Genomic DNA, 16,040 nt, shown 5'->3' with positions numbered 1-16,040 from the left:
CGGGCAGCACTCTCTGCTTCCCCTCAATGAGGTGTAGCTCAAATTGAAAGGTTGACATCAAGTGCTGCCTGAGAACAAAGCCGAAACCGAGAAGACCGATACCATGTATAGGAAAGGCTGTCGTCAACGTAATGGTCAGGAAACGGCCGCAGGCACAGACGGAGAAAGTGTAGACTGGGCAGGAACAGCAACTTCCTCAGGAAGTTTAATGTTATGTCCACAATAATATGATGAGGCTCTTTCCGTAACATGCAAGGTAATTTACACCTCTCGAAAGAAACACCCATTGGCAAAACCCCATGAGCTTGCGAATACTCAATGTAATTTGGCATATTATGAAAAACTTATGAATGTACTGATGATAATCGTTATCACAATCCGTGCAAGTAATAGTAACAGTAGCCATGAGCAGAAAAATGTTATTTTCATTAGTAAAATAAATTTTTGAATATACTTACCCGATAATCATGTAGCTGTCAACTCTGTTGCCCGACAGAATTCTATGGAGGGATACGCCAGCTATCACAATACTAGAAGGGGGTGTTCTTACCAGCGCCACCTGTGGCCAGGTACTCAAGTACTTCTTGTTGACACCTCCTCAATTATTCCTCGGTCCCACTGGTTCTCTATGGGGAGGAAGGGAGGGTCAATTAAATCATGATTATCGGGTAAGTATATTCAAAAATTTATTTTACTAATGAAAATAACATTTTTCAATATTAAACTTACCCGATAATCATGTAGCTGATTCACACCCAGGGGGGTGGGTGAAAACCAGTGTACAAGATTAAAGGATAGCTAAGTATCCCATATTTCATATAACAGTTATCTCAAATAACAATGAAATAATAAGTACCTGGTAAGGAAGTCGAATTGAACCGTTACTCTGTCTCTTTTTTAAGTTCGTCTTCCTTACTGAGCGCAGCGTTCCTCTTGGAGGCTGAATCAACCCAAAGGTGCTAAAGTATACAGGGCTGCAACCCATACTAAAGGACCTCATCACAACCTTTAACCTCGGCGCTTCTCAAGAAAGAATTGACCACCCGCCAAATCAACAAGGATGTGGAAGGCTTCTTAGCCGACCGAACAACCCATAAAAAGTATTCAAGAGAAAGGTTAAAAAGTTATGGAATTATGGGAATGTAGTGGCTGAGCCCTCGCCTACTACTGCATTCGTTGCTACGAATGGACCCAGGGTGTAGCAGTACTCGTAAAGAGACTGGACATCTTTGAGATAGAATGATGCGAACACTGACTTGCTTCTCCAATAGGTTGCATCCATAACACTCTGCAGAGAACGGTTCTGTTTGAAGGCCACTGAAGTAGCCACAGCTCTCACTTCATGTGTCCTTACCTTCAGCAAAGCAAGGTCTTCTTCCTTCAGATGAGAATTTGCTTCTCTAATCAGAAGCCTGATGTAGTAAGAAACTGAGTTCTTAGACATTGGTAGAGAAGGCTTCTTGATAGCACACCATAAGGCTTCTGATTGTCCTCGTAATGGTTTTGACCTTCTTAAATAGTACTTAAGAGCTCTAACAGGGCAAAGTACTCTCTCTAGTTCGTTCCCCACCATGTTGGACAGGCTTGGGATCTCGAACGACTTAGGGCAAGGACGGGAAGGAAGCTCGTTTTAGCCAAAAAAACCGAGCCGCAAGGAACATGTAGCCGTTTCAGATGTGAAACCTATGTTCCTGCTGAAGGCGTGGATCTCACTTACTCTTTTACCTGTTGCTAAGCACACGAGGAAAAGAGTTTCTAATGTGAGGTCCTTAAAAGAGGCTGATTGGAACGGTTCAAATCCTGATGACATTAGGAACCTTAGGACCACGTCTAGATTCCAGCCTGGAGTGGACAACCGACGTTCCTTTGAGGTCTCAAAAGACCTAAGGAGGTCCTGTAGATCTTTGTTGGAGGAAAGATCCAAGCCTCTGTGGCGGAAAACTGCTGCCAACATACTTCTGTAACCCTTGATCGTAGGAGCTGATAGGGATTTTACGTTCCTTAGATGTAACAGGAAGTCAGCAATCTGGGTTACAGTGGTACTGGTTGAGGAAAACTGCATTGGCCTTGCACCAGCTTCGGAAGACTTCCCATTAAGACTGATAGACTCTGAGAGTGGATGTCGTCCTTGCTCTGGCAATCGTTCTGGCTGCCTCCTTCGAAAAGCCTCTAGTACTTGAGAGACTTTCGATAGTCTGAAGGCAGTCAGACGAAGAGCGTGGAGGTTTGGGTGTACCTTCTTTACGTGAGGTAGACGCAGAAGGTCCACTCTAGGAGGAAGAGTCCTGGGAACGTCGACCAGCCATTGCAGTACCTCGGTGAACCCTTCTCTCGCGGGTCAGAGGGGAGCAACCAACGTCAACCGTGTCCCTTTGTGAGAGGCGAACTTCTGAAGTACCCTGTTGACAATCTTGAACGGCGGGAATGCATACAGGTTGAGATGGGACCAATCCAGCAGAAAGGCATCCACGCGAACTGCTGCTGGGTCTGGAATCGGAGAACAATACAAGAGGAGCTTCTTGGTCATCGAGGTAGCGAATAGAACTATGGTTGGCAGACCCCACAGGGCCCAAAGTCTGCTGCAAACATTCTTGTGAAGGGTCCACTCTGTGGGGAAGACCTGACCCTTACGGCTGAGGCAATCTGCCATGACATTCATATCGCCCTGAATGAGCCTCGTTACCAGCGTGAGCTTTCGATCTTTGACCAAATGAGGAGGTCCCTTGCGATCTTGAACAACTTCCTCGAATGAGTCCCTCTCTGCTTGGAGATGTAAGCCAAGGTTGTGGTGTAGTCGGAGTTCACCTCCACCACCTTGTTAAGCTGGAGGGACTTGAAGTTTATCAAGGCCAGATGAACTGCCAACAACTCCTTGCAATAGATGTGAAGTGTCCTTTGCTCCTGATTCCATGTTCCTGAGCATTCCTGTCCGTCCAGTGTCGCACCCCAGCCCGTGTCCGATGCGTCCGAGAAGAGACGGTGGTCGGGGGTCTGAACAGCCAAAGGTAGACCTTCCTTGAGAAGAATGCTGTTCTTCCACCACGTTAGAGTAGACCTCATCTCTTCGGAAACAGGAACTGAGCCCGTCTCTAGCGTCATGTCCTTTATCCAGTGAGCAGCTAGATGATACTGAAGGGGGCGGAGGTGGAGTCTCCCTAACTCGATGAACAGGGCCAGCGATGAAAGTGTCCCTGTTAGACTCATCCCCTGCCTGACTAAGCATCGGTTCCTTCTCAGCATGCTCTGGATGCATTCTAGGGCTTGGAAGATCCTTGGGGCCGACGGACAAGTCCGAAAAGCTCGACTCTGAAGATCCATACCCAAGGAAACAATGGTCTGGGATGGAACGAGCTGAGACTCCTCAAAATTGACCAGGAGGCCCAGTTCCTTGGTCAGATCCATAGTCCATTTGAAAATCTCCAGACAGCGACGACTTGTGGGAGCTCTTAAAAGCCAGTCGTCTGACGGAGCCGGACACAAGATCATGATACTGCTGCACAGTCTGTAAACTGACAATCATGGGCAAGCGAGGAAGTACAGTGACAACCCGAATCTGTCTAGACTATCTTGGTCGTACAGACAACTCCTTAACGGGTTGCTGAGGTTGCCGCACTGCGTCACAACAAGTCCCTTCTGTTGGTTGTTGAACGTCTTCCCCGTGACACATTGACTCCGTAAACAAAAATCCTCTAACAAGGACTAAGCTTGGACTGCATGACATGCAACACAGCTCAAGGTCTATGGGAGCAGGTGTGGTAACAGACGGGATTAGCGGCTGAAGTGGAACCATTACCTTCCCTGTAAGCATGTTATGCTTAAATAAAAGTCCATAAGAGGTTATGCAGCTAAAGGCTCCCTCCAAATGACAGAGTCCTCAAGGGAATATCAGAAGGAGGGAGAAAAGAACTTTCTCATCTACAGGGACCTTATCCTAGAAAAGCTAAGTTCTCTGAGTGAGGGTTCACTGGTGCAAAAGCAGCAGACTAGAAGGCAACGTTATGAAACTGCTTGACAGTCTAGTGAGTTGGCAACAACCCAAGATATGTTGAGAAGCATGCGGTAAGGTATGCAGAGCATGATGAATGCAGAGTATGCTGTATGCAGAGCATGCTGTAAGTAGAGCATGTTGTATGCAGAGCATGCTGAATGCAGAGCATGCTGTATGCAGAGCATGTTGTATGCAGAGCATGCTGAATGCAGAGCATGCTGAATGCTGAGCATGTAGTAAGCAGAGCCTGCTGTAAGCAGAGCCTGCTGTAAGGAAAGCAGAGCGTGTGCATGGCGTTTAACATTTCTCAGAAATTCCATGACCAGTGCTAGAGTGCTTTATGCATGCTTGCATGGGGTTTAAAAATCAACATAATGTTTACCTTACATTCATAACTCATGATTCATATTTTTGCCATGGTTTGAAAATGGAGGTAAGGTATGCTGAACAGCAGAGTCAGAACGAGCTGGAACAACAACAGTGGAAGGTGCAGAAAGTTCCTGTTCCTGTGGTATGAGTGGAGCGTGAAGAGACCGAGGTTGCGCAGAACAAGGTAAAGTTCCCGCAAGCAGAGGTGTCTGAGGCGCAGGATCAGGGTGCACGGGTTGAGCTCGGTGCAGCAGCTGAGGAGACTGACTCACAGGTGGAAGAGGTTGTACCTCCACCGAGAGTTGCACCACCGGTGGAGCAGCCAGGGGAGGAGGAGGAAGAGTGGGGTAATCCTCCTGATCCCAAACCGAAGGTTGCCTTGAAGAAGGCTGAGGCTGAACAACACTGGGAACAGCGAACACAGAAAGAGGTTCAACATCGTACGCCTGGCAGATGGTGCTGCGACTGGGTGCAGCGAGTGCAGGCGGGTTGAGCACAGGCTGAACGGGTGCAGGGGAGGTGCAACACTCTCAGCCCAACACTCACACAACAGGTCCGAAAGCTGTGCTTGCATGGACTGTAGTAGAGTCCACAACATCGTACGCCTGGCAGATGGTGCTGCGACGTGGTGCAGCGAGTGCAGGCGGGTTGAGCACAGGCTGAAAGGGTGCAGGTGGAGGTGCAACACTCTCAGCCCGACACTCACGCAACAGGTCCGAAAGCTGTGCTTGCATGGACTGTAGTAGAGTCCACAACATCGTACGCCTGGCAGATGGTGTTGCGACTGGGTGCAGCGAGTGCAGGCGGGTGCAGCACAGGCTGAACGGGTGCAGCCGGTTGGTGCACCACCGGTGCAGGCGGGTGCAGCACAGGCTGAACGGGTGCAGGCGGTTGGTGCACCACCGGTGCAGGAGGAGGAGGAGGTGCAACACTCTCAGCACGACACTCACGCATCAGGTCCGAAAGCTGTGCTTGCATGGACTGTAGTAGAGTCCACAACATCGTACGCCTGGCAGGTGGTACTGCGATCAGGCGGAGCGAGCATAGGGGGGGGGGGGGGGGAGTGTAGGCGCACTCTCAGCCCGACAAACTGATGACTGAGGAGAGTCAGAGCTAACCCAATGACTGCATCCGGGTTGTTGAACTTTACTTCGTACGTCTGGCATAGGTCTGGACTTTACGTTTAAGAGGTCTTGAGACCTGAGACCAGCGTAACTCTGCCTTTATTTCCTCCTCTAAATCTCTTCTGCAGACGAGCAAAATAAGGGCTCAATCGTCTGCGGGTGGGAGTGACGGTCTCGGTAAGACACGCCCACAACCACCGAGGATACTTCTGTGCGCCGATCAAGGCCTGCCGAACCCTTATGCCCTTCGACATTGCTTCTCCCCTGGGCTTGGGAGCTTGCAAGAGGTCCCGGACTGGGAGGACGACTGGCGCGCACAAAAGTACCCTCACGCATAACACTGACATACTTTGCGCTAATCACTTATCACTATGATTTCTGTTTGCACTTATTTCACTGAACTCGAAACTTTAAGTGGTTTGTACCTGAAACACGCAATTCTATCCTTCTCAAAAGTTAGTAATTGCGAAAACAGAATTACAATGTAACAGAAAAATCTAATGAAAGAAAATTCAGTGGCTGGAAAGAGACTAAACACTAGATCACTCTAGAAACGTTTAGTTTCTTCCCCTAAAGAGACTAGGGATAAGAGCAAAACGATAACGACGTTACTCGTACGCCTGGCAGGCTTGAGGGAAACGTTTATCCTCTTTCTCCCTCCGTCTCTATCTCTCTCTCTCTCTCTCTCTCTTGACTTAGAACCTGAGAGAAGAGCCCAATCATATATATCGTTAAAACATATTATTGTTAAAGGAAAAAAACTGAAATATTTCCTAAAAAGAAAAGTTCCTTTATTAGGATCAAAACCATTAAGTTAAGAAAGAATGAACAAAACGCTAGACACGGTTACTCTTACTGCAATGTGAAACCGTGAACATTCTTTCTCTATCGTAACGATAGAGTGCAAGTTGAAACGTTCTGAACGTCAACAACTGCCGAGACAAACAAAACGTTAGTTCAACTTTGAAAAAGTACGAGACTATCAAAGAAATTCTTTCAAAGACCTTAAAATAGCATAATATGTTAACACGTAAAACCGAAATGACGGGCTCACGATAATTAACTTCGGTACCAAGAAAAGACCGCCTACTATTAGGAAGGTCGAATATAAACAAATATAAAAATTAATTTTAATAAGTTTATAATAAAAGGAAGTTAATCGAAGAGGCCTATAAGAGGCGGAGAGATATAAAATAAATCTATAACTTTTGTTAAGCAAAATTAAGAAAGAGAGTCTATACTCTCTTAGACACCAACACTTCCGTCTAAGGGAAGGGTCGGCCATTGAAAGGTGAACGAGAGTTCATACTCTCTTCGTCACCAAAATTAATCAAATTAATTCCAAAAGCTAACTAAGCTAAAATAGAAGTTTCCAGTAAAGCGACAGCCGAAATCAAAGAGAAATACTTCACCAAAGTCGTGAAAATACTCCAAGAACATAAGCGTATCCCAGAACGTCTTGTCAGAAGCACGACAGAGGAATAATTGAGGAGGTGTCAACAAGAAGTACTTGAGTACCTGGCCACAGGTGGCGCTGGTAAGAACACCCCCTTCTAGTATTGTGATAGCTGGCGTATCCCTCCATAGAATTCTGTCGGGCAACAGAGTTGACAGCTACATGATTATCGGGTAAGTTTAATATTGAAAATTTAGATAATTTTATGACGTCCTTACAGAGTAGCGAGTGGCTAAGAAAAAAGGAAGGAAGCACTTTATAAGGCCTTCCGGTTCTGATTGGATTATCTTTTTAAATTTGAGGGTTGGGGCATGACTATGCTTTTCGGAACCCAAGTGATTTTCCCATATTACATCTCTTAGAGATAGTGCCCATCTAATAAACAATAGGTGTTAGCGTCCAAATCAAAACTGGAGAGTAAAAACATAAAACCTACAGGTCTCAATTCATTTGAAATGGTCGTACATTATACACACTTTACCAAGTGGATAATAGTTTATAGCATTTCAACTTTAATTCAGTTCGAACAGATGTACATTATGTTCCAAATTAAGTCTTGCTCGACAAAAAAAATGATATAATAGAACAACAACAAAAGTCCCATTTCTATCATAGTACTCACAATACTTAAAAATGTTATTTTCATTAGTAAAATAAATTTTTGAATATACTTACCCGATAATCATGTAGCTGTCAACTCTGTTGCCAATAGAAATCTACGGTCGGGATACGCCAGCGATCGCTATACAGGTGGGGGTGAACACCACAGCGCCATCTGTGGTCAGGTACTCCAGTACTTCTTGTCAACACCACCTCAATTTTTTCCTCGGTCCACTGGTTCTCTATGGGGAGGAAGGGTGGGTCAATTAAATCATGATTATCGGGTAAGTATATTCAAAAATTTATTTTACTAATGAAAATAACATTTTTCAATATTAATCTTACCCGATAATCATGTAGCTGATTCACACCCAGGGTGGTGGGTGGAGACCAGCATACATGTTAACAAAGAAGCTAAGTATCCCGTATTTTATTTTATTAGTTATTCAAAAATAACATAAAATAAATAAGTACCTGGTAAGGAAGACGACTTGAACCATTACTCTGCCTTTATAAGTACGTCTTCCTTACTGAGCGTAGCGGTCCTCTTAGGATGCTGAACGACTCTTAGGTGCTGAAGTATAAAGGGCTGCAACCCATACTAAAGGACCTCATCACAACCTTTAACCTCGGCGCTTCTCAAGAAAGAATTGACCACCCGCCAAATCAACAAGGATGTGGAAGGCTTCTTAGCCGACCGTACAACCCATAAAAAGTATTCAAGAGAAAGGTTAAAAAGGTTATGGGATTATGGGAATGTAGTGGCTGAGCCCCCGCCTACTACTGCATTCGTTGCTACGAATGGTCCCAGGGTGTAGCAGTTCCCGTAAAGAGACTGGACATCTTTGAGATAGAATGATGCGAACACTGACTTGCTTCTCCAATAGGTTGCATCCATAACACTCTGCAGAGAACGGTTCTGTTTGAGGGCCACTGAAGTAGCCACAGCTCTCACTTCATGTGTCCTTACCTTCAGCAAAGCAAGGTCTTCTTCCTTCAGATGAGAATGTGCTTCCCTAATCAGGAGCCTGAATAGGTAAGAAACTGAGTTCTTAGAACTTGGAAGAGAAGGCTTCTTGATAGCACACCATAAGGCTACTGATTGTCCTCGTAAAGGTTATGACCTTTTTAGATAGTACCTAAGAGCTCTAACTGGGCAAAGTACTCTCTCCAGTTCGTCCCCCAACCAAGTTGGACAGGTTTGGGATCTCGAACGACTTAGGCCAAGGACGTGAAGGAAGCTCGTTTTAGCAAAAAACAGAGCTGCAAGGAACATGTAGCCGTTTCAGATGTGAAAACTATGTTCCTGCTGAAGGCGTGGATCTCACTTACTCTTTTAGCTGTTGTCAAGCACACGAGGAAAAGAGTTTTTAATGTGAGGTCCTTAAAAGAGGCTGATTGGAGAGGTTCAAATCTCGATGACATAAGGAACCTTAGGACCACGTCTAGATTCCAGCCTGGAGTGGACAACCGACGTTCCTTTGAGGTCTCAAAAGACCTAAGGAGGTCCTGTAGGTCTTTGTTGGTGGAAAGATCCAAGCCTCTGTGGCGGAAAACCGCTGCCAACATACTTCTGTAACCCTTAATCGTAGGAGCTGAAAGGGATCTTACGTTCCTTAGATGTAACAGGAAGTCAGCAATCTGGGTTACAGTGGTACTGGATGAGGAAACTGCATTGGCCTTGTACCAGCTTCGGAAGACTTCCCCTTAGACTGATAGACTCTGAGAGTGGATGTCCTCCTTGCTCTGGCAATCGCTCTGGCTGCCTCCTTCGAAAAGCCCCTAGCTCTTGAGAGTCTTTCGAAAGTCTGAAGGCAGTCAGACGAAGAGCGTGGAGGTTTGGATGTACCTTCTTTACGTGAGGTAGACGTAGAAGGTCCACTCCTAGAGGAAGAGTCCTGGGAATGTCGACCAGCCATTGCAGTACCTCTATGAACCATTCTCTCGCGGGCCAGAGCGGAGCCAACCAACGTCAGCCGTGTCCCTTTGCGAGAGGCGAACTTCTGAAGTACCCTGTTGGCAATCTTGAACGGCGGGAATGCATACAGGTCGAGATGGGACCAATCCAGCAGAAAAGCATCCACGTGAACTGCTGCTGGGTCTGGAATCGGAGAACAATACAACGGGAGTCTCTAGGTTATCGAGGTAGCGAACAGATCTATGGTTGGCTGACCCCACAGGGCCCAAAGTCTGCTGCAAACATTCTTGTGAAGGGTCCACTCTGTGGGGATGACCTGACCCTTCCGGCTAAGGCGATCTGCCATGACATTCATATCGCCCTGAATGAACCTCGTTACCAGCGTGAGCTTTCGATCTTTTAACCAGATGAGGAGGTCCCTTGCGATCTAGAACAACTTCCACGAATGAGTCCCTCCCTGCTTGGAGATGTAAGCCAAGGCTGTGGTGTTGTCAGAGTCCACCTCCACCACCTTGTTAAGCTGGAGGGACTTGAAGTTTATCAAGGCCAGATGAACCGCCAACAGCTCCTTGCAATAGATGTGAAGTGTCCTTAGCTCCTGATTCCATGTTCCCGAGCATTCCTGTCCGTCCAAAGTCGCACCCCAGCCCGTGTCTGAAGCGTCAGAGAAGAGACGGCGGTCGGGTTTCTGAACAGCCAAAGGTAGACTTCCTTGAGAATAAAGCTGTTCTTTCATCACGTGAGAGAAGACCTCCTCTCTTCGGAAACAGGAACTGAGATCGTCTCTAGCGTCATGTCCTTTATCCAGTGAGTCGCTAGATGATACTGAAGGGGGCGGAGGTGGCGTCCCCCTAACTCGATGAACAGGGCCAGCGATGAAAGAGTCCCTGTTAGACTCATCCACTACCTGACTGAGCATCGGTTCCTTCTCAGCATGCTCTGGATGCAATCTAGGGCTTAATAGATCCTTGGGGCCGACGGAAAAGCCCGAAAAGCTCGACTCTGAAGATCCATACCCAGGTAGACAATGGTCTGGGATGGGACGAGCTGGGACTCCTCAAAATTGACCAGGAGGCCCAGTTCCTAGGTCAGATCCATAGTCCATCTGAGAATCTCCAGACAGCGACGACTTGTGGGAGCTCTTAAAAGCTAGTCGTCTGACGGAGCCGGACACAAGATCATGGTACTGCTGCACAGTCTGTGAACTGTCAACCATGGGGAAGCGAGGAAGTACCGCGACAACCCGAAGCTGTCTAGACTGTCTGGGTCGTACAGACAACTCCTTATCGGGTTGCTGAGGTTGCCGCACTGCGTCACAACAAGTCACTTCTGCTGGTTGTTGAACGTCTTCCCAGTGACACACTGACTCCGTAAACAAAAAATCCTCTAACAAGGACTAAGCTTGGACTACATGTCTTGCAACAAAGCTCAAGGTCTATGGGAGCAGGTGTGGTAACAGACGGGGCTAGCGACTGAAGTGGAACCATTACCCTCCCTGGAAGCATGTTATGCTTAAATAAAAGTCCATAGGAGGCTAAGCAGCTAAAGGCTCCTCTCCAAATGACAGAGTCCTCAAGGGAATATCAGAAGGAGGGAGAATAGCACTTTCTCATCTACAGGAACCATATCCGAGAAAAGCTAAGTTCTCTCAGTGAGGGTTTCACTGGTGCAAAAGCAGCAGACTAGAAGGCAACGTTATGAAACTGCTTGACAGTCTAGTGAGTTGGCAACAACCAAAGATGTGTGACTGAGGAGCATGCGGTAAGGAATGCAGAGCATGCTGTATGTAGAGCATGCTGTAAGGTAAGCAGAGCATGTTGCATGGCGTGCGGCTTATGCTGCATGGGATGAGGCTCATGCTGCATGGGATGAGGCTCATGCTGCATGGGATGAGGCTCATGCTGCAAGGGATGAGGCTCATGCCGCATGCGTTGAGGAGGATGCCGCATAGTATGAGGCTCCTGCCTCATGGGTTGAGGCGGTTGCCGCATAGCATGAGGCTCCTGCCTCATGGTTTGAGGAGGATGCCGCATAGCATGAGGCTCCTCATAGCATGAGACTCCTGCCTCATGGGTTGAGGAGGATGCCGCATAGTATGAGGCTCCTGCCTCATGGGTTGAGGAGGATGCCGCATAGCATGAGGCTCCTGCCTCATGGTTTGAGGAGGATGCCGCATAGCATGAGGCTCCTGTGAGGTTCCTGCCTCAAGAGTTGCGTCTGCCTCAAGGGTTGAGGAGGTAGCTGCGCAGAGAGAGGCTCATGCTGTGAAGAATGCGGTTGCTGCATGCGTTGAGGCGGCTGCCTCATAGCATGAGGTTCCTGCCTCAAGAGTAGCGTCTGCCTCAAGAGTTGAGGTTCTTGCCTCAAGAGTTGAGGCTCTTGCCTCAAGAGTTGAGGTTCTTGCCTCAAGAGTTGAGGCTCTTGCCTCAAGAGTTGAGGTTCTTGCCTCAAGAGTTGAGGTTCTTGCCTCAAGAGTTGAGGCTCTTGCCTCAAGAGTTGAGGTTCTTGCCTCAAGAGTTGAGGCTCTTGCCTCAAGAGTTGAGGCTCTTGCCTCAAGAGTTGAGGTTCTTGCCTCAAGAGTTGAGGCTCTTGCCTCAAGAGTTGAGGTTCTTGCCTCAAGAGTTGAGGTGGCTGCCGCAAGAGTTGAGGTTCTTGCCTCAAGCGCAAGAGTTGAGGTTGCTGCCTCAAGGATGGTGGATGCAAAGCATAAGGCTCCTGCCTCAAGTGTTGAGGAGCCTCAAGGAAAGTGGAGGTTGCTGCACAGCGCTGGTATCTGGCAACTCCCAAAACGGCAGCTCACGCATGGAGGCAGGTTGGGGAACCTCAACATCATACGTCTGGCAGGATGGACTGCGCAGAGGTGGAGGAGCGCTCGCAGGAGGAGGTGTGCTAACCTTCTCTGCCTGAAACTCCTGCATCAACACCGCAAGCTGAGACTGCATTGTCTGCAGCATAGACCACTAGAGTTTAAGAAAGACAACAACAAACGGAGCTACTGTCCGTTGAGACTGAGGGTCTAAAACAGCTGGTGCGGCAACAGACAGAGTTACTGCCTGTTGCGATACCACCTTGCCTCTCTGGGAGGTGTGCAGTTGTCGTACTGCAGCAAGTCCGAACTGACCCAGTGCTAATGGCACCACCTAGGAGTTGGACTTGCGCGGAAGGGACCGACTTGCACTTAAAAGCTGCAAGATTGGTCCATGGTTTCTGCGAGAAACCTCTTCCGCAGACGAGGAATAAAAGGGCTCTCTCGTCTTTGTGTGGGTGGGGTGATCACGTCGGCAACGTGTGTAGATACACCCGAAACCACGGAGGGAAACGTCTGTTCGTCGATCAAGGCCTGCTGAACCCATAAGTCCTTCGACATTACTTCTCCCCTGGGCTTGGGAGCTTGTAAGAGGTCCCAGACTAGGCGAACAACTGGCACGAATAGACGAACCCTCGAACGCAACACTGTAACACTTTGCGCTTATCACTTTATCACTTTTGATTTTCTGTTTGCACTTATTTCACTGAACTCGAAACTTTAAGTGGTTTGTACCTGAAACACGCAATTCTATCCTTCATTAAAAGTTAGTAATTGCGAAAACAGTATTACAATGTAACAGAAAAACATAATGAAAGATAAATAATTCAGTGGCTGGAAAAGAGACTAAGCACTAGATCAAATAAACTACGTTTAAAATCTCTCACCGCATAAAGCTTGAGAACAAGAATAAAACTCTAGAAACGTTTACCTTCTTCCCCTAAAGAGACTAGGGAGAAGAGCAAAAACGATAACAACGTTACCCGCTCTATCTCTCTCTCTCTCTCTCTTGACTTAGGACCTGAGAGAAGAGCCCAATTATATATATCGTTAAAACATATTATTGTTAAAGGAAAAAAACTGAAAGATTTCCCAAATAAAAAAGTTCCTTTATTAGAATTAAAACCATTTAAGCTAAGAAAGAATGAACAAAACGCTAGAATCGGTTTACTCTTACTGCAACGTGACACCGTGAATGCTCTCTCTCTATCGTAACGATAGAGCGCAAGTTGAACGTTCTGAACGTCAACAACTGCAGAGACAAAACAAAACGTTAGTTCAACTTTGAAAACAGTACGAGACTATCAAAGAAATTCTTTCAAAAACATTAAAATAGCATAATATGTTAACAGGTAAAAACGAAATGACGGGCCCAATGTAAATTAACTTCGGTTCCAAGAAAAGACCGCCTACTATTAGGAAAGGTCGAATATAAACAAATATAAAAATTAATTTTAATAAGTTTATAATAAAAGGAAGTTAATCGAAGAGGCCTATAAAAGGCGGAGAGATATAAAATAAATCTATAACTTTTGTTAAGCAAAATTAAGAAAGAGAGTCTATACTCTCTTCGACACCAACACTTCCGTCTAAGGGAAGGGTCGGCCATTTAAAAGTGAAAGAGAGTTCATACTCTCTTCGTCACCATAAATAATCAAATTAATTCCAAAAGCTAGCTAAGCTAATGATAAAACTTCCTGAATAGCGAAAGCTAAACTCTAGAGCAAATACATCACCAAATCGTGAGCAATAACTCCAGAATCAACAGCGTATCCATGTAGGTCTAGCCGGAGGCACGACAGAGGAAAAATTGAGGTGGTGTTGACAAGAAGTACTGGAGTACCTGACCACAGATGGCGCTGTGGTGTTCACCCCCACCTGTATAGCGATCGCTGGCGTATCCCGACCGTAGATTTCTGTCGGCAACAGAGTTGACAGCTACATGATTATCGGGTAAGATTAATATTGAAAAATATTGAATAACTGGCTGAAAAAAAATTATTAATTTACAAACTTGACATTGGGTGAAAAGAGTTAACAAGAGGGGCGAGATAAAGAGGGGTGAGTTGTAGTTTCGTGCTGCACCCTCTGTTCGAACACAGACTTTAATTCCATTTCTCGTTACCAGACTAAGAATACCAAAAACACATTTCTATCCTAAAGTTTCATCATGAACATGATAAATAAAATAATAGCTGTACAGTAATTATATTGAACAGTATATTCCAATATTGAAAACATATAACCAAGAGGTTTAGAATATAAAATGTTGGGCCCTTTTACTCTCTTCAAACAAGTAACTTACAACAGATACACCCCCTATGAGTTTTCTTCTGACATACCAGGAGGAAGCAGGTTCCTGTGGCATGCATTAAGATGACAAAAGGAGCAAAAGGGGAATTCTTTATATCAAAATCTGTAAATTTGTTAGAGGTTTCTGCCAGTAGCACATGAGATTCAAAATAGTATACTGTACTTACAAAGATCAATTCAATTATGAGTTTTAATGTCCTAATATTGCACTGTTCTATAAAGTAACCGACATAGGTTCCTAGGTTGGGTTACGTTATGTAGTACTAGTTACGATGTGCGGCTAATCTTTCAACGGTACTGTGGGAGGAGAGGGATTGATGTGCTAATCGGGAACTTAGGATGGGCATTAAACTCACGAGACGTAAATCAAAATGGTTCAGAAAACTAGCCTATACCTAACCCTCTTATTCGATTTGGCCTACACGTTTTCAAGTAATCTTTTTCTTGGTCCATTGTTTTAATTGCAAGATATTAAGCATCATACTTCTGCTTTTCTAACTTTAGTAGTCTCATCATGTTCAATATATAAAACAGGATTACTTTACTAAATTTATACGTATCAAATAGTGCTTACAGTACTACACTGAAACCATATATTTGGTTGTGACAGATACTAAAACTAAACCCTGACCAATTATATGGCTATTTTATTCTGAAAAAAAACTTATCATATGTAAAACGCTAAATTAGGCTTCGGCAATAACTGAAAACCGGTCAAATCACATTATTTTCTACAGGACAACGGTAAAGTTTTACTGTATTACAGAATCTCATTTTCAAGCGAGAGTAGTTTTTTTTTCCTCGGTTACATTGCCCTGTAATACAGTAAAATAAGATCTAATGAATTTTGTCTCATAATAGCCTATAAATGATTCAGCTGAGATAACTGTTCATAAATAAACCCCAATTTTGGGAACAAGCTCTCACTCACTTACTGGGAAATTTTTCTCCTCAATACCGCATGGAAACAATCTTCTGTTATGGTCTTTGTAATAACAGAAACACAGGAAATGAAAGTCCTGTTTCGAAGTTGTTTGATGAATATCAAACACATAACGATTTGTCACAACTCAACAATTATCACTATGACAGCCAGACGGCAGTAAGTAACACAATAATGGTAGAGGTCAGTGTTGTCAGATGCGCATCGTTAGTCTAAAAATACCCGAAACTCGTAGTAAAATATCCCCAAAATAACCCAAAAATTCCCATTTCCAGAAATATATTTTCTCCTGATCATGTAAGCTTTATTAATATAGAAATTACTCACTATACTTCATATAAGTGCAAGTAAACTAATTGCAACAATGTAAAGATGTACTCTTCTTTGTTTCTTCTTCATAGAAATTTGTACAGAATACCCCATCAGACACCCAAAATCCCCAAATCTAGGAATAAATTCCCATATCTGGCAACATTGCAATTGTCTATATCGCGATCGCAACTTCGCATTCGAAAATATTAAC

At 45.2% G+C, this 16,040-nt stretch overlaps 1 protein-coding gene across 1 annotated transcript in view; it reads right to left on the bottom strand.

Moving 5' to 3' along the window:
- Positions 1-15,652, bottom strand: part of LOC137641487 (longitudinals lacking protein, isoforms H/M/V-like) — a 127,200-nt gene extending 111,548 nt beyond the window's left edge. Inside the window, exon 1 of the mRNA XM_068374104.1 lies at positions 15,510-15,652. The gene's annotated coding sequence lies outside the window, so the exon portion shown is untranslated. The remainder of the gene's footprint in view (positions 1-15,509) is intronic.
- Between the last annotated feature and the right edge of the window lie 388 nt (positions 15,653-16,040).

Source organism: Palaemon carinicauda, chromosome 5 (genome assembly GCF_036898095.1).
Source record: "Palaemon carinicauda isolate YSFRI2023 chromosome 5, ASM3689809v2, whole genome shotgun sequence".
NCBI lineage: Eukaryota > Metazoa > Arthropoda > Malacostraca > Decapoda > Palaemonidae > Palaemon > Palaemon carinicauda.
Note: the sequence above shows the minus strand (reverse complement) of the source record. Positions and strands in the feature narration are given on the sequence as shown.